The sequence below is a fragment of the Delphinapterus leucas genome, chromosome 6, assembly GCF_059928025.1.
Source record: "Delphinapterus leucas isolate spDelLeu-1000000601 "Yukka" chromosome 6, BTC_Dleu_Yukka2, whole genome shotgun sequence".
Classification (NCBI taxonomy): Eukaryota; Metazoa; Chordata; class Mammalia; order Artiodactyla; family Monodontidae; genus Delphinapterus; species Delphinapterus leucas.
The window spans coordinates 88,013,525-88,035,559 of NC_143134.1; the positions used below are offsets into that span (position 1 = coordinate 88,013,525).

Genomic DNA, 22,035 nt, shown 5'->3' on the forward strand with positions numbered 1-22,035 from the left:
TCCTCCTCACCAAGATGCCTCCGTTGTTGACATTTTACAACATTTTTGCTTCATCACCCTCCATCCGTTATGATTAATCTTTTTTCAGAACCATTTGAGAGGAGGTTGGAGGCATGATGTTCTCCTGTTTGTATTTTCCAAAAACAAGGCTACTCTCCAGTATAACCACAATATAACTATCCAAATCAAGAAATCAACAATGACAATACTTTCATCAAGTCCCCATGCAAATTTTGCCAACTGTCTCAACAATGTCTCTTTTCTGGTCCAGGATACAATCCAGGCTGACATGTTGCATTTAGCAGTCATGTCTCTTAATCTCCCTTAATCTGGAACAGTTCCTCAGTCTTTCGCATCTTCAATAGATAGTACAGGCCTTTCATTCGGTAACATATTCTTCATTTTGGGTCCATCCAGTGTTTCCTCATGTCCAGACTCAGGCCATACTTTCTTGGCAGGGATTACACAAAAATGATGTTGAACTCATTTTAGTGAACTGCATCAGAAAGTACATGTTGTCAACCTGTCCTACCCCCTGTAATGTAATGTTAACTTTAATCACCTAGTTAAGGAACTTCCCTGGCAGTCCAGTGGTTAAGACTTCGTGCTCCCAATGCAGGGGACACTGATTTGATCCCTGGTCGGGGAACTAAGATCCCGCATGCCACATGGCATAGCCAAAAAAAAAATCACCTAGTTATGTTTGTATCAGCCAGGTTTCTCTACTGTTGCGACACCATTTTTCCTTTTGTAATTGGTAAGTGTTCTGTGGTACAATACTCTGAGACCATGCCAGTATCTTGTTCCTCATCAAACCTCCATGTACAGGCTAAGTATCCATGTATGACTCCTGTCTGAATCTACCACCAATAACGGTGGTTGCCAAATGGTATCTTTCTATTTCCATTATCCTTTCTATTTTCATTAGTTGGCATACTACTATAAGGAAGAGATTTCCCATCAATTTTTTATTTCTAATTTTTCAGAGTAAGGGTCTTATAATTCTTATAATAAAGGAAAGTAAAATAACTTCCATGTAGAAGAAAAGTTCTGAATGAGAAAAACAAGAATATATTGGAGCAGTTTGTTATGACTTTTTAAGAGGCAGCTCAGAGTCTCTCAAAAAGAATAGCTAAAAACAGTTGCCAAAGCTTGGGATCATTTAGAGAAAAGCATGGTTTATTTAAGAGTAACCAAAAACCATTGCAAGTTAATTGAATACCAGAACAACAGTAAATATATTCTTAACACAGGTCATGTAACTGGAAGTTGATTAGATGTGCCCAAGAGGAGGAAGATAAGCCAGAGTTTAAAGATGGATCTGATAGCACTTTAAGATAGAGGCAGAAGCATACCATTTATACTTAAGATGAGATTTGCTGACAGATTGATTGAGGTTGCGAGACAGTAAGAAGTTAAGTATGGCACCAAGAATTTTCTTTTTTCTGAGTAATTGGAAGTTCCACCTATCTGCCGTAAGATAATTTTTGTTAGTTTCTTCTTATTATAGAATTTCCTTATAGGTGTAAGTAAATATGAATGTATTTTCTAATCCCCCCCCTTTTTTTAGAAACAAAAAGATGGTATACTATACACACTGGGAACATCTTGCTTTTTCACTTGGAGATTCTTCCATATTAGCTCTAAGAGAATGTTTTTCTTTTTAAACAGGTACATAATATTTCACTGTATGAATGTACTGCAAGTATTTAACTAGTCTTCTGTTGATGTTCATTTGGTTGTTTCTGGTCATCTGCTGTAATAAACCATGTTGCAAATGATTACCTTTTATGTATGTCATTTTGCTGTGTGCAAGTATATCTGAGGGGATATGCATTTGTAATTTTAGTAAATACTGCTCACCATTTATCAGTGGCTTAAAACAACAAAGGTTTATTTTGCTCATGCTGCTTATCATCCAGTATGTTGAAGAGTTCTGCTTCAAGTTATCTTCTCTGCAACCCAGACTAAGGGATCAGCCAGCTTCTAGAACATTGCCAATGTTGGTGGTAGAGGGAAAGAAAGAATAACAAATGAGAGAGAACATAGGAGATTGCATTCTGGCTCTTAAAACTTCTGCCCTAAAGACACAGTATGTCAGTTTTGCTCACATTTCCCTGGCTAAAGCAAATTACATAACCATGTCTAACTTCAAACAAATGGTACAGTATACCTTGAAATAGATAGGGAAGGATATTTGTGAAAAGCGTTAATGATTATTCTAAAGGGTATCTGCCTTCCACCAACATATACTCTTTTTTTTTTTAAAACATCTTTATTGGAGTATAATTGCTTTACAATGTTGTGTTAGTTTCTGCTGTATCACAAGGTGAATCAGTTAGCATTCAAAGTGAATATGTTAGCATTCAGTATTTGTTTTTCTCTTTCTGACTTAACTTCACTCTGTATGACAGACTCTAGATCCATCCAGCTCACTACAAATAACTCAGTTTCATTTCTTTTTATGGCTGAGTAATATTCCATTATATATATGTACCACATCTTCTTTATCCATTCATTGTTGATGGACACTTAGGTTGCTTCCATGTCCTGGCTATTGTAAATAGAGCTGCAATGAACATTGGGATGCATGACTCTTTTGAACATGGTTTTCTCAGGGTATATGCCCAGTAGTGGGATTGCTGGGTCGTATGGTAGCTCTATTTTTAGTTTTTTAAGGAACCTCCGTACTATTCTCCATAGTGGCTGTATCAATTTACATTCCCACCAACAGTGCAAGAGGGTTCCCTTTTCTCCACACCCTCTCCAGCATTTATTGTTTGTAGATTTTTTGATGATGGCCATTCTGACTGGTGTGAGGTGATACCTCATTGTAGTTTTGATTTGCATTTCTCTAATGATTAGTGATGTTGAGCATCCTTTCATGTGTTTGTTGGCAACCTGTATATCTTCTTTGAAGAAATGTCTATTTAGGTCTTCTGCCCATTTTTGGATTGGGTTGTTTGCTTTTTTGATATTGAGCTGCATGAGCTGCTTGTATATTTTGGAGATTAATCCTTTGTCAGTTGCTTCATTTGCAAATATTTTCTCCCATTCTGAGGGTTGTCTTTTTGTCTTGTTTATGGTTTCCTTTGCTTGGCAAAAGCTTTTAAGTTTCATTAGGTCCCATTTGTTTATTTTTGTTTTTATTTCCATTTCTCTAGGAAGTGGGTCAAAAAGGATCTTGCTGTGATTTATGTCATAGAGTGTTCTGCCTATGTTTTCCTCTAAGAGTTTGATAGTGTCTGGCCTTACATTTAGGTCTTTAATCCATTTTGAGTTTATTTTTGTGTATGGTGTTAGGAACTGTTCTAATTTCATTCTTTTACATGTAGCTGTCCAGTTTTCCGAGCACCACTTTTTGAAGAGGCTGTCTTTTCTCCATTGTATACTCTTGCCTCCTTTATCAAAGATAAGGCGGCCGTATGTGTGTGGGTTTATCTCTGGGCTTTCTATCCTGTTCCATTGATCTATATTTCTGTTTTTGTGCCAATACCATCACCAACGTATACTCTTACTAGTAACGTCATGAGGGTACATTTTTCTTCCCGGACACACCAATAGAGTGACTTGTTAAGCTTTTGGATTTTTGCTAGTCTTCTAGGCAATGGTTTCTCAGTAGAGTTTAAATTTGCATATCTTATTATTGGTAAAGTTAAGCATGTTTCATATAAGTAAAGGCTATTACTTTTCTGTGAACAGTCTATTTATATTCTTTGCCCATTTTTCTATTGAGCTTTTGATTCCTAGGAGCTTTTTACTGTTTTAGGGAAATTAATTCTTGCCTGTGGTGTGAGTTGCTAATATTTTTTTCTCAGTGTGCCATTATAGTAGTTTTTTGACCTTAATAAGCCAGATTTTCCTAATCCAGAAAATGGGGAGAAAATAGTACCTTTCTCTTAGGATTGTAAATTATCTAGTAGAACTATGATTTAAAAAGAGGAAAGTAAAAAAAAAAAATATATACTTCAATTACTGCACAGTGTCTTCATGATATAATAAAATCTTTTGATCTAGCTCAGTGTGACTCAGATTGTTGTCCATGGACAAGCCCAGTCCAGGAACTGTTTGGTTCTAGTCTTTGATGAAATAAGTGCTGAAGTTGAAAGGGAGCATTTAGAGGCAATTTGGATTGCCACGACATCAAGCACATGATCACTGGCCTTGTCTCATTGAATGGGGTATAGACCAAAAATATCAGTCCATGACATATTAGTAATAAAAAACCAGATCCTTCACAAAAAGAATTTGAAAGGCACTGATACAGACCCTATATGCCTTTCCAGTTTTACTTCTTTCTGCTACTCTGTTTAGTCAACACTTCCAACATGTAAAACTTTTTGTTCAAAGCACTCACTGTTTCCATGCATAGAATATACTCTTTTTTCCTTCTCCACATAGCTAACTTTTCATTCACATATTTTAAATCCAGTCAGGTGTCAGTTTTTTGGGTAAAGCTTCCAGACTCTGTGCATACAGTAGTCCCTCGCTGTATCCATGGTTTTGCTTTGTGCAGTTTCGGTTACCTGTAGTCAACCCCCGTCCAAAAATATTAAATGGAAAGTTCCAGAAATAATTCTTTTTTTAAAAAAATATTTATTTATTTAGGCTGCACTGGGTCTTAGTTGTGGCACACGGGATCTTAGTTGCAGCATTCGGACTTCTTAGTTGCAGCATGCGGGATCCAGTTCCCCAATCAGGGATTGAACCTGGGCCTCCTGCATTGGGAGCATGGAGTCTTACCCCACTGGACCGCCAGGGAAGTCCCCAGAAATAAACAGTTCTTAAGTTTTAAGTTGAATGCAGTTCTGAGTAGTGTGATAAAATCTTGTGCTGTCCTACTCCATGTCACCCTGGATGTGAATCATCCCTTTGTCTAGCCCATTAAACACTTATTAGCCATCTCAGTTCTCAGATCGACTGTCACAAGATGGCAGTGCTTATGATCAAGTAACCCTTATTTTACTTAATAATGGCCCCAAAGTGCAAGGGTGATGATGCTGGCAATTCATTTTGGTTTTTTTACCTTTCCTCTTCTTTTTTTTTAAATTTTTTCACTGGAGTATAGTTGACTTACAATGTTGTGTTAGTTTCTGCTGTACAGCAAAGTCAGTCAGCCATACATACACATATATGCACTCTCCTCTAGACTCCATTCCCATATAGGTCATTACAGAGCACCGAATAGAGTTCCCTGTGCTGTACAGTATGTTCTTACTAGTTATCTTTTATGTATAGTAGTGTGTATATGTCTGGCAATTCATATATACGAAAGAGAAGCTGTAAAGTGCTTCCTTTAAGTGAAATGGTGAAAGTTATTGATTTAATAAGGAAAGAAAAAAATCACATGCTGAAGTTGCTAAGATCTATAGTAAGGTTGAATCTTCTATCCATGAAATTGCAAAAAAGGAAAAAGAAATTCATGCTAATTTTGCTGTCATACCTCAAACTGAAAGAGTTATGGCCACAGTGTGTGATAAGTGCTTAGTTAAAATGGAGAAAGCGTTAAGTTTTTACAATAAGGTATTTTGTGTGAGAGAGAGAGACCACATTCACATAGCTTTTATTACAGTATACAATTGACCCTTGAACAAAACGGGTTTGAACTTCACGGGTCCACTTATATGTGGGTTTTTAAAAATAAACGCTACAGTCCTACACAATCTCTGGTTGGTTGAATCTGCAGATGCAGAACCTTGAATACTGAAGGCCAACTATTGGACCTGAGCATCCTTGGATTTTGGTATTCGTGGTGGGTCCTAGAACCAATCCTCTGTGGCTACTGAGGGACAACTCTAGTGTTACAATTGTTCTATCTTATTAATTATTGTTGTTAATCTCTAACTCTGCATAATTTATAAGCTAAACTTTATACATAAACTTTATATGTATATATATATACAGGAATCCACTGGGCGTCTTGGAACACAGTCCCAGGATAAGGGGAGACACTGTACTTTTGCTAAATTGGCATTTAATGGAGTTACTTGTTTACTGTTACATCTTTCCCGTGTACTTGTAAGATCCTTGAATGCCAGGGCTATGGTTTTTATTGCTGGTGTTCTAGAGCCCAATATAGAACCTGGCAGAGTGTTTAGCCAATCTTTTATGGATGCTTAAGACGTCAGAAAAGCCCATTAGCATTTCCACAGAAGTCTCCATGTACTTCTTTATCTTCTCTTAATTAATTCTTTAAAAAAAGTTTCCCAAGGCCTAGCACCTAAAGCCAACAACAACAAAATATTAACTATTAACATTAGCTATGTTGTATAATTTATATATATACATTAATATAAAGTTACTGAGTTTGGACAATACTGTGTGTGGACTTAGAATTTTTCTCACTTAGGCATTGTTTTGTGAGCTTTATTCTGGCTTATTAAATATTTTTTGAAAGCATGATTTAATGATTATTAATAGATTATAATATTCCATCATGTATTGATAGATGTTCCTTAACAATTCCTCTTATTTCTTTACAGTTGAAAATAATATTATGATGAGTATCATTATGCATAAGTTTCTTTTCATTTCTGATTATTTCTTTAACTTAGCTTTCTCAAGGTATATTCAAATAAGTTGCTGAGTTTAAAAGTATATACCTTTTATGGGGCTTCCCTGGTGGCGCAGTGGTTGAGAGTCCGCCTGCCGGTTCATGCCCCGGTCCGGGAGGATCCCATGTGCCGCGGAGTGGCTGGGCCCGTGGGCCATGGCCGCTGAGCCTGCGCGTCCGGAGCCTGTGCTCCGCAACGGGAGAGGCCACAGCAGTGAGAGGCCCGCGTACCGAAAAAAAAAAAAAAAATGTATATACCTTTTATGGATGGACCTAGAGTCTGTCATACAGAGTGAAGTAAGTCAGAAAGAGAAAAACAAATACCGTATGCTAACACATATATATGGAATCTAAAAAAAAAAAAGAAGGTTGTGAAGAACCTAGGGACAGGAATAAAGGCGCAGACGTAGAGAATGGACTTGAGGACACGGGGTGGGGGAAGGGTAAGCTGGGACGGAGTGAGCGAGTGGCATGGACATATATATACTACCAAATGTAAAATAGATAGCTAGTGGGAAGGAGCCACATAACACAGGGAGATCAGCTTGGTACTCTGTGACCACCTAGAGGGGTGGGATAGGGAGGGTGGGAGGGAGACGCAAGAGGAGGGAGATATGGGGATATATGTATATGTTTAGCTGATTCACTTTGTTATAAAGCAGAAACTAACACACCATTGTAAAGCAATTATACTCCAATAAAGATGTTTAAAAAAAAGTATATACCTTTTAAAGCCTTGTGATAAACTTCTACATGTGTCTTCAGAAAGGTTCTTCCAATTTATACTTTCAATATTTAGATGTCTTGCACCAACACTGAGTATTATCATTTTAGAAATTTTTTGCCAATTTGGCAGAAGGATGGTATCCCATTGTTTTAATTTGCATTTCTTTGATTATTTGTGATTTGAATATTTCCCATAAGTTTATAGGTCATTTATACTTCTTTAGCTGATAGTGCATTCAACAGACTTTGAGTAAGCGCCATACAAACCTAGCTACCCTTATGCCATTCCTGTAAGATTGTCAGCAACTTAAGGGAAGAGGTCATATAGGTCATTTCTGTATATGGACTGGCAGAGTACCTGGCCATATGTCCTTAATGAGTGTCTGCCATTGCTAATGCTGTTGAGGTAGTAATGTTGGTAGTGTGGGTGGAATGGATGTGATTCTGTACCTTATTTGGCTTAGCTGCAGAAAAATCTGGGGGAGGAGGTGAGACTTTTTAGCTCTAGAAACGGAGACTGCAGTGGCAGCAGGTGGGTGGGTGTTCCAGGTGGAAGGGACAGTGAAGGAGAAGGCATGGAGGTAGGCCATGAAGAAGCCTTGGCAGAAGCTCTTAGGTTGCTAAAGAAAGCTGACGGAGGAGAGTCAGTAAGAAGAGATGGAACTGAGCAAATAGATTAGAAGTACATGTTTACTACCAAATGTAAAATAGATAGCTAGTGGGAAGCAGCCGCATAGCACAGAGAGATCAGCTCAGTGCTTTGTGACCACCTAGAGGGGTGATAGGGAGGGTGGGAGGGAGACGCAAGAGGGAGGGGATATGGGGATGTATGTATATGTATAGCTGATTCACTTTGTTATACAGCAGAAACTAACACACCATTGTAAAGCAATTATACTCCAATAAAGATGTTAAAAAAAAAAAAGTACGTGTTTAAATGGAGCCATCCCAGGAGAGCCAAGATTGTAGCCAGTTAGCTTGAGATGGATCAGCATTTTCTCAAGAAAGATCATTAAGATAGAACGAATCAGCTGTCTCGTGCAAGTTCTGTTCTTACTTGTGACTCTCTCCCAGGCAAAGAGATGTCCATCTTGTGCTACTATTGAAGCCCTAAAAAATGGATTCCCCTTGGGAAAATAAGGGAGGGCCCTTGAGGACCTCATGTCTTAGGCTTAGTTGCACAAGGAAAGCACTCTTTCTATAATTTTTTTTTTTTTTGCGGTATGCGCGCCTCTCACTGTTGTGGCCTCTCCCATTGCGGAGCACAGGATCCGGACGCGCAGGCTCAGCGGCCATGGCTCGCGGGCTCAGCCGCTCCGCGGCATGTGGGATCTTCCCGTATCGGGGCACGAACCCGCATCCCCTGCATCGGCAGGCGGACTCTCAACCACTGTGCCACCAGGGAAGTCCTCTTTCTATAATTTTAAACTCCAGGATTTTGCTCTGATCATGGCTGCCTGTCTTAACTTCTACTACCTCAGCTCATTGCCCTTGTGGAGACCACAGTCATCCCTCCTTTTTCTTACAGTCTCTCAGCCTTCTCCCTAACCATTGCTACTGTAACATTTTAAAAACAAAAAACACTAAAGAATGATTCGAATAAGTAAGAAATGTAAAAGTATAAAATTATATAAAAAAGATATGTATAATGCAAAGTTTCCCTCCTACTTCAGACTCCAGGCCTCTAGTCCCCACCTCCCCCATCTCATTGTTACCTGTGTCTTATGAATCAGTCCAGAGGTAAACTGTGCATTTATAAGCATGTGTGTGTGCACATGCGTGCGTGTGTATATTATACACATTGTCCTTCACCTTTTATTCATTTACTGCTACATCTTGGAGATTTTTCCTTATTACAAATAGAGCTACTGCAGTTTTTTAATAGCTGCATAGTACACTCTGTTCTCTGTTGATGGATCTTTAAGTTGTTTAAGTTGCTTCTAATATTTTGCTACTACCACAGTGTCACAGTACAAATCCTGTAGTAAGCCCCAATACTTTCAGACCTCTCTTAACCACAGTTTTTAGCATCCCACTTCAAACTTTATGGTAAGCCCTACCTAAGAAAAGGCCCTACTACTGTTTCACAAACCAGACAGACCTCTCTTGGACAAGAGACCTCTGGGCCCCTTCTGTCCTTTGGCAAACCTTGGAGTCCTTACCTGATATCTGAGACCAGAACAGATACATTTTCTACTGGCTGAAACATGGCAGTTCGCTAAAACCCTTTTGTATGAAGACTATGCCTTTTTTTAATGCCCCATGTATTTCTGGGTCAGGAGTGAGGCTTGGTTTTCTCTGGCTCTCTCTGCCACTTTGAGGCCATTACTAGATCCTTGCATAAGCCGTTCTCACACCCACCTTCCTTGTTGAAATTAGATCCCAACTTTTGCATAACTCCCTGTTCACTCATCGAAAACTTTAGTATGTATATCACAGTTCTCCTTCTAATCTCAATTACTTTCCATAGTCCTTGTGGTCATCATCATCATCATCACAGTAATCACATTATTTTTTAAATTATTATTTATTTATTTTACTTTTGGCTGCACTGGGTCTTCATTGCTGCGTGCAGTCTTTCTCTAGTTGCGGCGAGCGGGGGCTACTCTTCCTGTGGTGTGCGGGCTTCTCATTGCAGTGGCTTCTCCTGTTGCGGAGCACAGGCTCTAGGCATGCGGGATTCAGTAGTTGTGGCATGGGGGCTCAGTAGTTGTGGCTCACGGGCTCTAGAGAACAGGCTCAGTAGTTGTGGCACACAGGCTTAGTTGCTTCGTGGCATGTGAGATCTTTCTGGGCCAGGGCTTGAACCAGTGTCCCCTGCATTGGCAGGCAGATTCTTAACCACTGCGCCACCAGGGAAGCCCAGTAATCACATTATTTAATACTATTATTGTCAGTGCTTTACATGTATTACCCAACTGAATTCCTACAATAATTCTATGAATTAGGCTTATGTTATTAGGCCCATTTTATAGATTAAGAAACTGAGGTTTAGAAAGATAGAAACTTGTCCAGGGTCACCTAGCTGGCAAGAGTTAGAACCAGATTCAAATCTAGACCTATTTAACTGCAGAGCCTAGGTTCTTAACACTACTTTCTACCACCATAATCTTAGAACCCTGTTTTTCAAAGTGTGTTTCTCAGGACTCCAGTTTCTAGAAATGTTAATAGATTCTTTATCATGTGATAAAGAGTTTCATGGTGAAAGAAATTTGGAAAAACATTGAGTTCCAGTAGAGTGCAACACCGATAGATTGCTTTATCAAGGGACTTCTCAGAAACTTAAAATTTTTAGACTTCTTTTGTTTCTTCAAGAGGGGAATAAAAAATGCACAGCATTAAACTTTTTTGACTATGAAACTCTGTTTTGGAAAAGCATCCTGTAGGAATCATTTTCCAAGGAATGTGCTTTAGGAAAGTCTGTCTCAGATTATTTCATTGTCAATTCATTAAAACTCTGTTTGTGAAGGTCAGTCAGTAAGCTCATCGCTACCTAATCCTGTGGTTGTTTTTAAGTCTTTATCTTATTGGACCTTGCTGCAATATTCGACACTCCTGCACACTCCTTGTTTTGACATCTAAGAAACCATCCCCAATGCTCATCTTCTCTGATGTCTATTTAATTTCCCTTTTCTGAATTCTCTCTTTGCTTGCTTCTTAAATGTCTGTGGGGAAATTGACAATATCACCTGAGCCTCTGAAGCAAAAACAAGTTGTTTGTTTTTATAGGGTGTGGGAGAAGCTTGCCCAGTTGGTTAGTAATAAAAGCATGCTCTTGAGCTGCCAGTTCTTGCTATAGCCTGATAGTCTCAGCCCCTCCTTTTCCGTTCTTCTAATGTGCCAATCTAGCTCAGCCTTTGGAACTTAACTGTTTTGGTAAAAACTAAAATCTTAGGCAGAAAGAAGTTCCAGAGATGAAGCTGAGTCGGTAGTAATAATGATATCCTTAAGAAATTAAGACTTAAGTATTCTTTCACACATGAATAAAAACCCTCTACCTTTCCTACCCCCATCGGCACTGAACAGAGCAGAAATACCCAGAAAGGACTCAAATGATCCTTCTGCTCATGAACTCCATGTCTGTTAGGCAACAGGCCAGAGCAGGGATGAAAGCTGAGATTGGCTTAGTTCTCTTTCTCTAAAGCCACCAGCTGGATGGAATGTTCCTTCTCCTCTATTCCAAAGGCTCTCTACAAAGGAAAGGAAAACACCAGGGTGCCTGGCTTCTGGTTCTGAATTATCTCCTTTCTTCCCCTGCCTTTTAAATTGCCTATGCCACCAAAACCCTGATTTTACCTTTTTTACCTTTTATGGGCTGAGTTGTCCCCTGCTCCCTGCCTCCTATGTTAAAAGTCCTAACACCCAGTATCTTAGAATGTGATTGTATTTAGAGATAGGGCCTTTAAAGAGGTAATTAGGATACATTGAGGTAATTTGGATGAAAAATCCAAATTACATACTGAAATCTGACTGGTGTCCTTGTAAGAGAGATTAGGACACACACATACACAGAAGAAAGGTTATGTGAAGACACAGAGAGAAGATGGCCACCTATATAAGCCAAGGAGAGAGGCCTTAGAAGAAACCAACCTTGCTAACACCTTGGTCTTAGACTTCTAGCCAACAGATTTGTAAGAATAAATTTCTGTTCCTTAAACCACCAGTCTGTAGTGTTATGTTATGGCAGCCCTAGCAAATGAATACTTTACAAGGCAGAAGGGGGAAGAAGATGGCACAGAAGCTTCAGTGTTTCTCACATGTCAGTCTTTATTTCCTGAGGTCTAGTTCGTGGGAAATGTGTTCTCTAGGCTGGTATATGCAGACCCATTCATGATGCCCAGTGTCTTTTGTATTTGTTTACTCTTATCTCTATTACTAATAAAATTTAGGGCTCAACTAGAAATAGAAAGAGCTGGGTTCTTGCAGTAGCCTAGTCTCAAAATCTGAGAGAACTTGAATAAAGCACTTCCTATTTCTTAGTCTCCTTAGCTATAACTTAGGGATAATGACTGTCCCCTCTCACAGAGTTTTGGTGAGATCATAGAAAAATGCATTTTTGAGGGCAAAGCTCTATAAACAATTGCTTAAGTCACCAGTGGGCCTCTTATTACAGAAGTGTTGGTTTTCAGGGCTTTCTCATGACTTTCTTAGCCTAGGCCTTAGCGACCTGCCAAAGGTGTTTCTGATCACAGCTGGAGCCTTTGCTGCTGAGTGGGAACCCAGTGAAACTGCTTCTGATGGTTAAAGTGGCAAGGAGCCAGTGCCATAGGATTTCAGGCTTTTACAGGGATCTAGACTACCAGATGTCATGGGGGTTCGTGGGAAAACTTGCCATGTGGATCACTCAGATGAGGCTATCTATGTACTGGTGCTTCTCTGGGACCTGCGAGGAAAATGTCAGTGGAGTGCCTTGCCTGAGGAGTCTAGGGGAGCAGGCCAAAGGCTACCCTGGGCACTGTGGGAACATTTTTCAAGAGCTGCTTTTGTGTACTTGTCAGGAGAAATGCTTAACGTTTCTCAGGTTCCCCACCCCCTCTGAAATATTCTGAACACGTTTATGGCCTGGATCTGGGTATTTATCAGTGATTGGTCTTCTATAAACCTTAGATCTCATTCTAGGCTGTGACTGAACTTTGTGAATTATAAGACATCACATCTGGGACTGGAATTTGGGGCAGCTTGTTTGAAGGGGTGGAGTTTGACTCCAGTTTCTGAGGAGCATATCAGCACATTTCTGAGAAATGCCATGATATTATTAGCCTACCTAGAGTCCGAGGAGGGTGTCAGATACCAGCATCAGGCCTTAGCTCCAGCTGGCGGTATTTTCTGGACATAGTTTACTTTGTAAACTTTTATGGAATAAGTCTGATTGATACCTCTGTACAAAATGACTTGCTTCCAAATAACAAGTAAAGCAGCCCTTCTTGCTTTGTCCTACTTTCTCTGACTCTTGCTGCTTATGTGACCACACAGTGATTGGGAACATTTGATCCTGGCTGTGAAGGAATTCTTGCTCTGTAAGAGAAAGTTCTTTTGCCAAAGTTATCCAAAAGGAAGCAGCTAATATAATTATTCCATTTTAGATGAGGATTTTACAGACTGAGCTCCTGTCTGCTTTTTTTTTTTTTTTTTTTTTTGCGGTACGCGGGCCTCTCACTGTTGTGGCCTCTCCCGTTGCGGAGCACAGGCTCCGGACGCGCAGGCCCAGCTGCTCCGCGGCATGTGGGATCTTCCCAGACCGGGGCACGAACCCGTGTCCCCTGCATCGGCAGGCGGATTCTCAACCACTGCACCACCAGGGAAGCCCAATTATTCCATTTTAAATCAAGCCAGCTAATAAGGGGGTACCACTGGGTGCTGTTGGGCCGTTTGCAAGATATTTTCTTATCATTTGTGAGCTTGTAGGCCAGAGAGTAGATAGAAGTAATTACCAGTTAAATATTTAAACACTTTTTTTCATCAGACACTTTTCTTCAGTCTTTATGCTCATTTTTTCTCTGCAGCATTCCACAGTGTTTTTGCAACTCCCTACTTGTTGCTTCCTATTTTCTTGGGTTCTTCCAGTTCTTCCTTCCTCTCTTACCTTGCCTGTCTCCTTTCCTGTCTGTCTCTGTCTCTTCTTTCTACAGAAGGCATCTCTTTTAATCTCAAATCTGCATTTCCTCAGCCTCTAACCCAGAGTCATTAATTGACGTACATTAATTGAACTACCGTGTGGCCGGTACTGTGCCTGATCTTGGCCTCTGTGCTAGGCAGCCAGTAGACTTCCAACTAGCCTTTCTAAGTAGATGATTCCCAAATATATACTTCTGACCCTCCCTTTTTTCCTTAGGTTCTACCCTTCATATCTAGTTATTTACTAGTTATTGTCACCACAATTTCCCAATGTTTGAAACTTCCTTCCTGGGCCTATTCCTCTTCCTTTGTTCTCTGTATGAAAGTCACCATTGTTCTGCCAGTCACCCACTCAAAATTATGGTGTCATTCTTCCTCCTCTCTTGCCTCCCACATTAGATCGTTTGCCAGATCTTGCTCTTTTTCTCTCTGTGATTTCTTTTATCAGTCTCCTCTTTGTTCCTCTCTGCATTCAGGTCTTCTTTACTGCTTAGACTATAGTGTATTACTCTTCCAATGGTTTCCTTGCTTTTATTTATTTTTCTTGGAATCCATTGTGTATACCATATCAGATTTATCTTCCTAAAACAGAGCACTAGTCATGGCTACCGCTTATGCTCAGGGTTCAACTTAGATGTCACATACTTTGAAGCCTTCCGGAAAGTCCCCAGATAGAGTTAGATACTCATTTTTCTATCTTTCTATAGCATTTCATATACAGTCAATTTTAGTGTTTATCACACTGTCCTGGAATTGTATAAGCATTTGCCCTCAAGATTTTGTATTTCTTAAAAGAGTATCTACTACATGATTCCTTTTATATTAAGTTCAGAAACAGGCAAAAGTAATCTGTGGTGTCAGACTTCAGGATAGTGATTATTTTGGGGTGAGGGGGTTGGTAGTAACTAGATATAGGTGCAGTGGGGCTTCTGGAATTCTGATGATGTTCTGTCCTTGATCTGAATTCTGTTTATGTTAATGTACTTTTGATTTGTGTACTTTTCTGTATGTACATTATAATTCAATAAATAACTTAAATAAAAGCTAGGTGAAAAGAGCATGGAAATACAGAATAGGGACTGTGCCTGCTTAACTTTATATCCCTGATACCTGGCATCCAGCAAGTCTTAACAGATATGTGAGTGAGTGAATAAGTGAATGATTGAATGAATGAATGAAAGGTTTTTCCCCCCTCAAAAAACATTAATTTTTCTTTACACTGGTAGTTAAATTATAGTTTCAACTTTTTAGCTTGGCATCCATGACCAATCATGATTTTCTAACCTACTTTTCTAACCTTTGTTAACCCAGAGGCCACATTATACAGTTGAAAGAAGTTGAGCCTTGGAATCAGAAAGAGCCTGAATTTGAAATATGGCTCCACCACTTACTAGCTGTGTAACCTTAGGTTTAGGCAGGTTACTGAGTATCTTAGAAACTTAGTTTTCTCATCTCTGAATTGGATATTATTTGCCTCCATGGATAGATATGGATTAAATAAGATAACACATATAGAGCAAGACCTGGCATGTTGTTAACATTCAGTATATGTTAGTTTCCATTCCTTTCCAGCATCACACCTTCCTTTTTGTCCTTTTCATATCTTTGCTCATCCTGTATCGTCTGCCTTTTCTTCTCTTCCGTTTCCACATATCCAAATATTATTCATCCTTCAGGATCAAGCTCAGCTATCACCTCTTTCACAGAGCGTTCCCTGATTCTCTTCCAAACCAACACCTTGAACGATGCATATATTTTCACTTACAAATTCTCATACATTTCGCCTGGGTCTCTTATGAAACATATTAGTCACTCATGCTAACCTTTAGGAGTTGCAAAGGCTGCCCTCTCACTCCAGGCCCAAAGAATAGGCACTCCAGTTGTAATGCTGGAGGAATAAACTGGCAGTTGGAATAAACTGGGGCATGAAAAGGCAGGTTGAGAAAACTGATTTGGGCCTTTGATATTCTTTTTAGTACCTCCTCCCGCACAGGGAGAAATTCAGATGTCTAGTCAAGGATGTGGACCTAGGAGCAAAGGGTCAAGTTGCAAACTGCTTGACTTGTCTTTTGAATTGTTCTTCTGTTCAAGATGTCTTTATGGCCCAGCCTGATTTATCAAGGTAGGAGGCCTTGAAGGAGTTTGAGTCTGAACCCTTAAGAATTAGGGGCTTCCCTGGTGGCACAGTGGTTGAGAGTCTGCCTGCCGATGCAGGGGACGCGGGTTTGTGCCCCGGGCTGGGAAAATCCCACATGCCGCGGAGCGGCTGGGCCCGTGAGCCATGGCCTCTGAGCCTGTGCATCCGGAGCCTGTGCTCCGCCCCCCCCTGCAAAAAAAGAATTAAGAGTGAATATTCACCTGGAGTATCTTCTGTTTAATATGCCTTGAGGGCCTAGTACATTTACGTAAAAAAAGAGTTCAGTGATTCAGAGATCCTATTCCTGGCCACTTATTTTCTTGTTACTTCTGCTTTCTACTTGCATTTTCCTTGCATATATGTAGGCTTTAACTCCTTTCCTAGATTGCACTTGAGGTCAGGAACTAATTACAATCCCTAACATAGCTTCTGATACTTAGACAGTCAAGCAAAGTTTTGTGGGGAAATTGCTTAAAAGTATGAAGTGATATTACAAGGCTGTAAGTAATTGGTTGCAAAGGGAATGATAAATGCTTATAACAAAATAGTTGTCATAAGACTTTAAAGTAAGGAGCAAGCCCTTTGAGTTAAGGCAGTCAGAGAAGTCTTGTCAGAGGAATTCCCAGAGGGTGCTAAGTCAACAATTGTTATTAAATATCAGGAAATGTTCAAGAAATAAAGTAATAGCTTAGAAAGATGGAAATCAAGGGGTAACTTGCTTCCTGTGTTTACAAACATATGTCATTAAGGAGATCCGTGACTCCTTGTAAGTGGCAAGTTGTGTTCTTTCCATAAACAATGCAGTGGAGATTTACCACCATTCCAAAACAGGCACGTCCTGAAGTACAGTCACAGTGTATAAAATAAGACATCTTGAAGCCAGAAGGAAGAGGTAAGTTGTAACAAATAATCTTCCCCATTTCTGTAGGCTTCTGTTTCCCTTTGCTGGTTGTCATCTTCAAGCATGCTAGGGAAATGTGTTTATTTGGTCCACACCTGAGGGCATTCAGACATAAATAGGCAAAGATGATAAGTTAGGAAGGGCATTCTGGATGAAAACCAACATCCTGGAGCATTTCTAATGACAAGTGAGATAAAAGCTGTTGACTAGTTTCTACCCAAAATACTCTTCCTTTTTGGCTTTTGCAATCTCTCTCCCTCCAAGTCCTTTTCTTATTTCTGACAGCTCCATCTTTGCTTCCCTTACAGCATTTCTTTTCCTCTGCTTGCCCCTTAAAACTTGGTGATTCCCAGGGTTCTGTTTTCAACCGCATTCTCTTCTCTAGATAATCTCACCCATGTTTTTATCCATACACTGTTGAGTCCCAAATTTCTTTCTCTACCTCAGTCCTCTTTCCTGAGCTCCAGACTTATGACAAGGTGCCCATGGATATTGTCACGAGAATTTTCACAGGCACGTGATGCAGTATGTTCAAACTGTGCTCATTGTTTCTCCTCCATCTCCTTTCATGTATGTCCTTTATCAGTAAATGGTACTATCAGCCACCTAAGCACAAGCTCTAACACTCCTCATAATATGGGTACAACAGCGCTTCATATCATAACATTTCCTCCATTAGGTTATGAACTTCCTAACGGCGAGGATTAAATCTTTTCATCATGCCTGGTATTACGCTTAGGTACTTAATAAGTATTAATTCTATTATTTATTTTTAAAAATTTTTGGTAGAATTGTATCAGTAATGTTCAAAAATACTGTATTAATTTGCTAGGGCTGCCATAACAACGTACCACAAACTAGACGGCTTACACAACAGAAATTTATCGTTTCACAGTTCTGGAAGCTAGAAGTCCAAAATCAAGGTATTAGCAGGGTTAGTTTCTTCTGAGGACCGTGAGGGAAGAATCTACTCCAGTTCTGTCTCCTTGGTTTGTAAATGGTCTTCTTCTTCCTGTGTCTCTTCATACTGTTTTTCCTCTATGCCTATCTTCATATCCAAATTTCCTTTTTTATAAGGATACAAGTCATATTGGATAGGGCCCACCTTAATGACCTCACTTTAACTTGATTACATCTGTAAAGACCCTGCCTCCAAACAAGGTCACATTCTGAGGTATTGAGAATTAGAACTTCAACACATGGATTTTGGAAAACATAGTTCAACCCATAACAGACACCAAAGTAGTTTTTACTGTTTTGGTTCCAAGTCTTGCTTTCTGACAAGCCCTTGATGAGGTTTTAAGCATCCTCACCATACTGGTTTTTACTCTCTGATAGCACTCTAAACAGTGTCGTATGGAAAGAAAAAGAATGGGATGGCACATTCAGTGAGTGTAAGGAATTTGGTTTGACCAAACTTAGGGAGTCGGGGTGCTTTGGATCCCTCTAGACATGGACAGGTCAAGAAACAACTTTCATAATATGCCAAGGAGTGAGCATGGGCTTTTTCCTGAGAGCAGTCACGGAAGGATTTTAAGAAAATGTGTGACAAAAATCTATCTACATTTTAGAGATATCCCTCGAACAAATTGTCAAGAATGGATTGGGAATAGGGAGGGGTGAGAGGGAGGTGGTTCTGGAGGAATAGAGACGAGGATGAATATTTTACAGCCACTTGAGTGAGAAATAATGAAGCATAGACTAAGGGTTGTAGAGAAAGGGACAGATTTTATAGGTAGGAAGGTAACATAGATTAGTCTTGGTGACATGAGATAGGGGGACAAAGGGTTTTGCAGGGGATTCTGTCATTGGATGGAGAATTAGAATATAAGGGTTCCAAGGATCTTTTGTCTGAGCAGAGAAGTCATCTCTGTTTGCAATTGGCGCGGGTGAGCTGGCGGCCTAGGACTCCAATGCCAACCCCAGCAACAGGCTTTCCCTTGGCATCCCTTGCTTGCAGGCTGAATCTAGCTCTTTCTCTCTCCTGACTTGCCCAGTTGAGTACTTCCCTTTCTCCCCTATGCTTCCCTGTTAATCTGTCAGAGATCCCCAACTAAGATTAGGCCTCCCTTAAGTTTTCTTTTCCCCTTTTGCACATGAACTAGTTTCCTATAACTCAGTGCCTTGTACCAGATATTTCTGAATATATGGAGAATACTACAGGGAAAAACCCTCCTCTTTGGGGTCCTTTCATTGAGTCCCAAGACACTTGAGATTTGTATGTTGACTAGGGACATTTTTTTTTTAAGATTTATTTATTAATTATTTATTTATTTAATTTATTTTTGGCTGCGTCGGGTCTTTCATTGCATGTCCTGCAGCATGCAGGATTTTTCATTGCGGCGCACATGCTCTTTGTTGTGGTGCGCGGGCTTCTCTCTAGTTGTGGTGCGCAGGCTCCAGGGTGTGTGGGCTCTGCAGTTTGTGGCATGTGGGCTATAGTTGAGGCGTGTGAGCTCAGTAGTTGTGGCACGCGGGCTTAGTTGCCTCACAGCATGTGGGATCTTAGTTCCCTGACCAGGTGTCAAGCCCACGTCCCCTGCATTGTAAGTCGGATTCTTTATCACTGGACTACCAGGGAAGTGGCTAGGGACATATTTTGAAAAGCTTGTAGAAATAGGGGCCTACAGCAAGAGAATTTTCCAGAATTGGGTTCACTCTAAGGTATATCTCAGAACAAGCCACAGAGAACTGAAGGGGATATTTGATCAATATTAAGCCAGTTAGAACATAGTCTTTTTTTAGTACAAGAGGTTCACTTCCCCATGAAAAGTCAAATTTTGGGTTCCAGTTAGAGAATCCTCAGCCTATGGCCCCTTGGCTTCCTTGTGGTGTAGAGATCGAGGCAGGCTCAGTGCACTTTGTGGATTGCACTGGGACATATAGAAGCAGATACTAGTTCAGCACCAGCCTTAGTCCTAAATCTGGGAGCTGTGACTTTGACTAGGTTTATGTAAGAGGGCCGTGGACATGTAAACTCCTTGGCTTATATGATTTTTTGATCATTTGCTCCTCGAATGGAAATGGGACCACAAGCTTTGGAGGTATAGGCTAGAAACCTAACTGTTTAGCTGGGCAGTCCTGAGGAGTTTATCAGCTCTTTAGGTTCAGGATTTTTCTATCAGAGATGGTGCTTGACCTGATTATAGAACTGAAGTTTTTCAGCAGTTTGTGACTCCTTAGGCCTGCCTTGCAGCTTGTCAAGTCTGATTTAGGCTGTGTAGCAGCTATGTCTTAGCACATCAGTAAAGTGAGCCCATCTCTGCCAGGTTCCTCACTCCCCTGGGGTGGGGGCATGTTCCTGAAGGAAGAAGGAAAACCACCTCCTGTTGCCCATCATTCTCTGCTGCATGTAATTTCTGAGTAGTTTATAGAGGACATAATTCTACAGGGGGAAAAAAAGACCAGAACAAACTGTTTTCCTCATGAAACAGATCCCAGCTGTGTGACCATATACTGGCCTGTTCGTGTGCTTCTGGCTTTACTTAGTGGTAGAGAAGGAAGCATCACAAGCTTACTCCTGCATAAGTCAGACTTGGGTTCCACCTATCCTTTGCACCCTGCATATGTGATTGTTAACACTGGAAGAAAAGGTAGGCACCTGCTGGTTCTGACTCAGCCACTCTCTGGCAGTGACACCTGAAAGGCAGGCCAGGTTTGGAGCAGGCACATTCTTTGCTTCAGAACCAGTTGTATCTGGCCCCAACAAGACCTAGATTGGTTTGTATGAGAGGAGAGAATTGTGATTGGTGAGCCCCTCCTCCAGTATCCTTGTGACACCACTCAGATGCTTTAGCTGAAGATGAATTCTGTGCACCAGGTGGTCTTCTGACTAACCCACCCATTTGGTTCCCCTTTAGAGCTCCTGCAGCTCTGAACCTTCCCACAACTCTGCGTGAGTGTCAGTGTCTCATGTTGAATTTCCATCTTGACTCATCTGTCTCTAGGCGAAGATCCCTGCAAAGATTTAAATTGGGAACCAGACCTTGAGAATGTCTGTTCAGAGCATTTCACAGCTTCTGGATAAATGCCTTTTCCTTCTTAACCCAATCTGTTTTTCTAATTCTGCCCAGCCAGCTCTTGAACAGCCCTGCTTTGAGGAAGCTTCCCAGCTAAGGTGGGTGCTTGTGCTAATTCTTACCTCTATAATGCACCCCCATCCTTTTGGCCTGCCCAGGATTCCCAAGAGACAGATCCACTGAGACAAGGGAGCTGCAGTTTGCTCACATGGCTCAGGAAACAGAAATTGTGTCTATCCCAAAAGACTAGTCCACTAAGGAGGTCTGATTGTCCTTTGGTCATATGATGTCTGGCACTCTCTGGGCTCGGTTGAACAGTGACAGAAGGAGCCCTGCTTTTTTACTGAGTTTACAGTGACTGCTGTTTACCACTTTCCCACTTATGCCCCTTCTTTCTTTTGCTGAAAGGTGGGAAGGTGGAAAGATACAAAGGTAATTTATGGTCAGAGCCATATGAGGGCTCTTGTGAAGTTTGAAGACTGGAACTAGAGATAGCTGATTTGTTGTGCCTCGCGTCCCAAACACGTTTTCTCTGTCTGAGCCTTTGTTTTCCTGGAAAACCCAAACTGCTTAGAAGATGAACTGAATGTGTTTGAGTAAGCAGATGGACAAGACAGTCACATTAGCCTCAGTTATAGCCTCTGGAGGTCCTAGCCAGGTCCTGGAGCCACTGGTGGATGAGGCAGGAAGAAGTAGGTTCTTTGGGCAATGTCCTACCTCTGAGGGTCTTTCCCAGTCTTGAGAATTTGATCTTCTCTTGAGTCTAGGAAGCTCAGACCCAAACCTGGTCATGACAGCCACTGCTCTGAGCTCTTTATGAGTGGCTGCAGAGTTGGGGGAGGGAATTCTGATTTAATCAGTCTTCCCTATATTTCTTGTTTTAAACCCTTTACCTCTTTCTCCTGGCTGAAATATATGAGGAGCTTCACAGTAAATTTGCCGTGACTTCCACTGAAATTTGACAGTTTTCAGGTTTTTTTTTTTTCCTTTCTGTATTTAGATGTGGTTATGGTTGCACTGTCAGCCCTTATCTCTTCTGTCATCCAGCCAGCTCTCGACTGGTTTAGGAGGTATTTGCTTTGCT

At 40.7% G+C, this 22,035-nt stretch overlaps 1 protein-coding gene across 14 annotated transcripts in view; it reads left to right on the top strand.

Annotated features, from left to right (window-relative positions):
- UNC13B (unc-13 homolog B) overlaps nucleotides 1-22,035 on the top strand; it is a 217,056-nt gene that overhangs the window by 126,454 nt on the left and 68,567 nt on the right. The gene's annotated exons all lie outside the window — the stretch shown is intronic.